The sequence below is a fragment of the Thamnophis sirtalis genome, unplaced genomic scaffold, assembly GCF_051295495.1.
Source record: "Thamnophis sirtalis isolate CommonGarterSnake01/CBP01778 unplaced genomic scaffold, rThaSir2_p1.2 scaffold_8, whole genome shotgun sequence".
In the NCBI taxonomy this organism is placed as follows: Eukaryota; Metazoa; Chordata; class Lepidosauria; order Squamata; family Natricidae; genus Thamnophis; species Thamnophis sirtalis.
In genome coordinates this window covers 54,227,054-54,233,572 of record NW_028261388.1, presented here as the reverse complement: position 1 = coordinate 54,233,572, position 6,519 = coordinate 54,227,054, and positions in this window count along the sequence as shown.

Genomic DNA, 6,519 nt, shown 5'->3' with positions numbered 1-6,519 from the left:
TTCTTAATCCTTTGTTCTGGGCTCTTGGCATTTTGGCCAGAACCCCTTTTCTTGGAGCACTCCAATAAAAGAAAACAAAAGCTGCACCTCATGTTTTTGTCCTTCATCGGCCTCAGCAACCGGTTCAGTCTCAAATTGGGAACGACATTTGTTTAGTCCACCATGAATTCTTAAAGAGGCATAATTAATATTTTAGTTCCAGTAGTCCATTGGCTCTCTCCAGTAGTTCATCTTCTAGTCCAGTGATGGCTAACCTTTTTGTCGGCACATGCCAAAAGCATGCATGTGCAACAGTGCGTGCATGTGTGTGCACATAGCCACGATGCAATGTGTATGTACCCCCTGTGCACCCCTCTATGCATGCATGCATGACACACACCCCGTGCCCCATTTTGGGCCCAGCAGGATTTCCTGAAGCCTTCTGGGACCAAAAATGGGCTGTGGGGGGTGCAACAAACCTGCTCTCCCCCCTGCCCCTCGCATGTGCATGCGACCCCCCCACCTCCACACATGTGCATGCATCTCCCGCATGTCCCCTGCCCCCACACATGCACAGTAGAGATCCAAAAATCACGTGGCCGGGAGATTTTGTAATTTGTTAACTGACATAGTTACTTAAGATTTTAATTTGACTAGTTTTCTCTCTTAAAATGATGTTCGGGCTCATGACAGACTGGAATGTAGGAACAGCTTTTAACAACCTTTTTCCTTACAATTTATGCCCCTTCTGACATCAGATCTCATTTTAATGCACCTGTGCAATATTATGAGATGTCAACATGTTTGACTACATGTAACTGATTTCCTATGTAAACTTTTATCCTATCCAATCAACTTTCTTCTTGCCTTTTCTTTGTTGTGTTAGGTATAAAAAGGAGTGTAAGATGGGCCTCGGGGTTCTCCCTTTTCATGGGGAGATCCTACTTTATCAGGGTACTCTAATGAGGTGGTTTTAAAAGACCTTCTGACTCTGTTACTTATTGGGAAGGTGAACCAAGGAAGAAGCAAGGAAGAAGCAAGGGCCAGATGTGGCTATCAGATTTTAAACAAATCCATCAAACCTTTGGAGGAGCTTCTGCTCAACTCCCTGGTCTATAAACTCATCTTGCTTTACCTACTGTTTAAAAAAAATTGTTTTGCTGTGAAAGCTGATCTTATTCTAGACATGTGCCAAACAACACCCTTATGGATTAGGTGGGGGCCACAAACATAATGAAATGTATCAACATATGCTGAAAAATTTACCTCAGTGATACTTTCACACAATGTTACAATGAAAATTCAAAAAGTTGAAACTGTTGTTGTGACATCACAGTGCACTTTTACTACAATCACTTTGGCATTATTGTGGGCAGATCTCTATCTAGCCTAATTTTCAGATGTACAGTCAATACAGATAATTGCCAGATTAACAGAGTTGGAAAGGACCTCGTAGGTCATCTAGTCCAACCACCACCACCCCTCCCAGGCAGGAGACCCTACATCATTTCTGACAGATGGCAGTTCTTAATTACCAACTGCTCATTCAGAGACCAAAGTTATGATGGAAATGAAAAAGTAGGTCCTCAAATCTGCACCCATCACAATATCCCAGTATCCCACAGTATGAGTACTTTGCAACCAGCATGCATTTATAATGGCTGCTGTGTCCACATACTCACCTGTTCACAAGATTTGTAAGCTTCACTGATAGCTGCATGCAAGAAAAATCAATGGAGAAGCTGGCAGTAATTTGCAAGTTGTGATCTTACATTGTGCTTAACAATGTGTTTTGTTTAACAACTGCAGCTAAACTTACATAGTAAATCTGCTGTGGTCTTGTGATGTTCCACTTAATAACCATAAAGTTTATTGAAGGAGTTGCTGGTTCCAGTTGCAGTTATTAAGTGAGGACTACATGTATTCCACTGTAACCAGCTCTGACTTTTCCAAAAGAAATTCTGACAAAAACTGGCATAAAGGGAGAAGTAATTGCAATCAGTCAAATTTAGTCTGATTTAGAAGTCTAAAACGCATTCAAATGAATTGTTTCCTTGTCACTCCTACAACCCATTGATGACTAATGTAATTACCATATTTTTTGGAGTATAAGACACACCTCCCCCCCCCAACATTTGGGTGTATCTTATACACCAAATGTAGCCCCGCCTACCCACCGGCCCCCACCCTTTGGCCTCTGCCTCCCAGCAATTTACCTCTTAGCAGGAAACAGAGAAAAGGGGTTTCCGGAGGTGGCAATAGGCTATAGCAATCCCTGCAGCCTGAAATAGCTGGTGATCAGTAGGCCCGTGATGAAATTGAAATGGAAAGTGCTGCAAGTAAGCAAATTGCTGGGAGGCAGAGGCAGATTTTTTTTCTTCTAATCAGGCTAAACTGAAACAGGCTGTTTGTTGTTTGCTGCAAGGAGGTAATTCAATAACTATAAATGGCTATAGAATGTTCAAATTATTAAACTTAATTTTTAAAGACTGCTTTATTATTGTTCTAGACAACTTAACAAAATGAAGCAGCTTTTTAAAATAAATGCTTGATCTGAAGAGGCCGTGCTATTGTATATTATTTTAAATAGCAGAGAATAATGTATACTTCCAGAAAGCCACATCAATTTTAACAGCATCTGTACAAGTATAGTCTGAAATGTAACACCACAATGTATATCTTCTGTACTGTTTGCTGTTTGCTGCAAGGAGGCAAATTGTTGGGAGGCAGAGGCAGATTCCCCCCCCCTTGTTTTCCTCCCCAAAAGCTAGGTGCGTCTTATATGTCAGAGCATCTGACATATCCAAAAATATGGTATTTCTACTGTGTAGCCAAAGTCTATTGGGCTAGGGATTCATGTCCAAATCCTACCAAGTAGAATACTACAAAGATCCTAAAGTCATTCTGCCACTTCTCAAAATACTGTTAGCATCAATTGTATATGATAGTCGCAAGTAAATGTATGACAAAATAGAATTTGAACATGAATAGTTTATTGTTCTTAACGTATTTAAAACAGTTTTTTTTGCTTTTAATCCCATCCCCCCCAATAATCCCTTGCATGGGGTGGAGTTGGGGCAACAGAATGGAGTTGAGTGTTTACTGGCTGGATGCCCTTCCTGTCATCAATGTGGAGTTAACAGCAGATATATTCTCATTGTGCCCAGAGAAATATCTGCCTTTGCATAGGATCAAACTCACAGTCTCCTGATTGTGACATGACAACTCCATCTCTAGGACACTGCACCACTTCTTACCATATTTAAAGCAATGCATATATTAAATATTGTAGCATACTGTGATGTCATGAACAATGTTCCCTCTAATTTTTTTTCAGTGTGAGCAGAAAAGTATAGTGTTTGAGCGGCACATTTTCATGCCTGAGCACCTGAATTTTTTTCACAGATGTCACCTAAGACGACAACAAAATCAGTATTATTTGAAACTCAAAGTTATGTTTATTCAAGGTACCCGCTTAATTAAAAGTGTTATATAATATCAGTATCACTTAACAACGCTCCTGCTTAGCAACCAAAATGTTGGCTCAGAAAGTGTGGCATTTGAAGCACGCAAGTCTTAAAGCTGTTGTTACAAGACCCTTGCACCCCTAACCCTTTAGGGAAAAAAAACCCCAGGGGTCTTCAAACGTGACAGCTTTAAGACTTGTGGACTTCAACTCCCAGAATTCCTCCCTGAGGGGAATTATATATTTGGACTGTTTCATAGTTACATTAGAGAACTACATTGTTAGAACTTAGCCCAAAAGATACCTTTTATCTGAAAATCCAAATAGAGTAAACCTGCTATTATCCCAGAGCACTAATGTCATTTGTCCCAATCTGTTTTACGAGTCTGTATTAAAATAGATAGAAATATTTTCACTAAATTTTATAGATCTATATTTCAGGAACCTATCAGAAGTTAGGGCAAGATAAGAGTGGAAGAATGAATTTTGTTGCAGGTCATGGGGATTTTTTCAGCATCTTAAAAGTGGAGCGCATGTGCATTGAACTAGCAATACCCATTTAATAACAAAAGGAAATGGCTGAATTAAATTTGGTAAAGTTGCAAGCGAGCTGTAAAAAGCTTGTGGTTTTTAAAATCATAGAATCAGAAGGGATACTGGAGGTCTTCTAGTCCAGCCCCTTGTCCAAGGCAGGAGTCTTTATATCATCTGAGACAAATGGCCATCCAGTCTTTTGAAAACCTGTAGCAAATGAATTAAGATTCCATTGATTTTAATTGTTCTTACTGTCAGATTTCTCATTTCCAGCTTGAGTCTCCTTCTGACAAGTTTCCATTGCTTCTTGTCCTGTCCTCAGGTGCTATTGCTGCCGCCTCCGCCTCCTCCTCCAACAGCACCAACACATTTGCTGCCCAGCGCTGCGGCTGAGGTGAAGCCATCAAAGCTCCCGCTGGCGCCCCCGCAGCATTGAGCAGAAATCCGGCAGTGCTGTTGGAGAAGGAGGAGGCGAACCAGCCTGCCACTGCCGGCCACCACCAGCCCCGCTGCTCTTCCCGCCCCCTTCCCAGCCCCACAGTCCAGCGGTCGCAACAGAAGCAGCCCTGGGTCTCCGCTGCTGCTCCCCGCATTTTCTGGACAGGGTCTCGCAGGAAGGAATCCCCTCTCCAAGGGATCCCCATCCAGAAAATGCGGGGAGCAGCAGCGGAGACCCGGGGCTGTTTCTGCTGCGACCGCTGGACTGTGGGGCTGGGAAGGGGGCGGGAAGAGTGGTGGGGTTGGCGGTGGCCGGCGGTGACAGGCTGGTTCGCCTCCTCCTCCTCCAACAGCACTGCCGGATCCAGTTGTAGCCACCTGCAAAGGACTTCCACACGTTTCCTTTACAGAAATCTCTGCGCGGCAGATAGAAACTGCTGCGTGGGGTTTTCTTGCAACGTGTGCGGCCGCGTAGCCGCGCACCTTAGAGGGAACAGTGGTCATGAAAGGTTCTTATAACTAGGCGTGAGAAGAGGGCACTAAAACATAGTGATTTTTTAAAAAGTGATTTCTAAACTAGCTTCATTGTTGATTTGTTGATTGCTAAATTGGGGATGCATCTAGATGTTCTTTAAATGCAGCTTAAAGATGTTTCAGTAATTATTACTTAAGGTTATTTATTGCTTGTTATACCTTATGATTCAGCTGTGTCTCATTCCTACTTCATCACAGAGGTTTCCTCATTGCACATTCATTTGAAATGATGTGATGTTTTCCATCTTCTCCCTACCCAATCCTTGCTACCATGACTTGGGGTGCTTTGGCAACAACTATGATATTGACACAGTCAGGGCTGGAATCTGTCCAGCTCCTCTTAGCTGCCTATTGTTGCAGTATACCAATCCATACTTTTCTGTCCTGGTAACTGCCTCTGAAATTTTCAAAAGAGTAAGTGGGAATTCCCTTAGCAAATTATTTAAATTAATTTAAATATTTATTCCTTTAAAAATGCTATTTACATGCATTTGGAATAATGCAAGTCTAATATTTTTCAAAGTGGCCAGGGCTACCATTTTTACTGCATTAAGGTTAGGGAGCAGCAGGGAAGTCAAGCTAAAAAAAAGTGGGGGGAGTCTGCCTGTCACTATTTATCAGAGGGCCAGCTAGCAGCTGTTTTTAGATAGAGTAACCAAGATAGTGAGAAAGAGAACAAGTAAAAGAGCAAATGAGCAAAAGAGAGAGTGAGGCAAAGCAATAGAGCAAATGATAAAATGTAAATGAGACCCAGAGGGCATTCACACAGTTTTACCATCAAATGACAAAAGCAGTGTTGCACTATTGCAATATAAACTCTACATATTCGATAAGTGCATGCAATCTCACAGTGCACATCAAAAGGCCAGAACTTGCATTGCAATAGCACAACACTACTTGCACTATTTGCCTGCCTTTGAGTTCCTCCCACAGATGGATGTGTTGCTTTTGACAGAGCTCCAGAGAGACAGAATATGAGAGAAACAGAGGAATCCAAACAGAAAGAACAAGACAGGGAGAGAGATAAGTGAGCAAAAGTCACACTTTCTTTTCCTTTTCCTGGAAGAAAACCAGGAGAGCAAAGAGTTTTAGCAAGAAACCAAGAAAGAGAAAGGTAGTTTGTTGGATGGGATGGAATGCTTCATCATCTCGTCAATGATCAATCATCACCTAGTAATGATTTGGGGGTAAATCAGGAAAAACAAAAAAAGCCTCCATTTACCCTGCAGATCAGGTTCTGACAGATGCTAAACCCAGAGTTCTAATGATCTGTTTAAAACGCCCCCCCCCCCCCCAAATCTGATTATGTTGGGGCAGCAGTTGGTGAATATTTTCCCCACCATTAGAAAATCCATCATATTTCTTTGCACCACCGGAAAGCTGTCAGGAGTACTAGCCCTCATCTTGTTTCATGGTAGAGATCTAGTATTTGGGACAGGGCAAATTACCTGGGCATACTTTTGTACTATCTCATAAACCACAGGTACTGATTCTGGGTGCATGGGTGGGCCTCTTTTAGCTCTAGTGAGCTTTCTGGCATATACACACACAGAGAGAGCAATTTTACA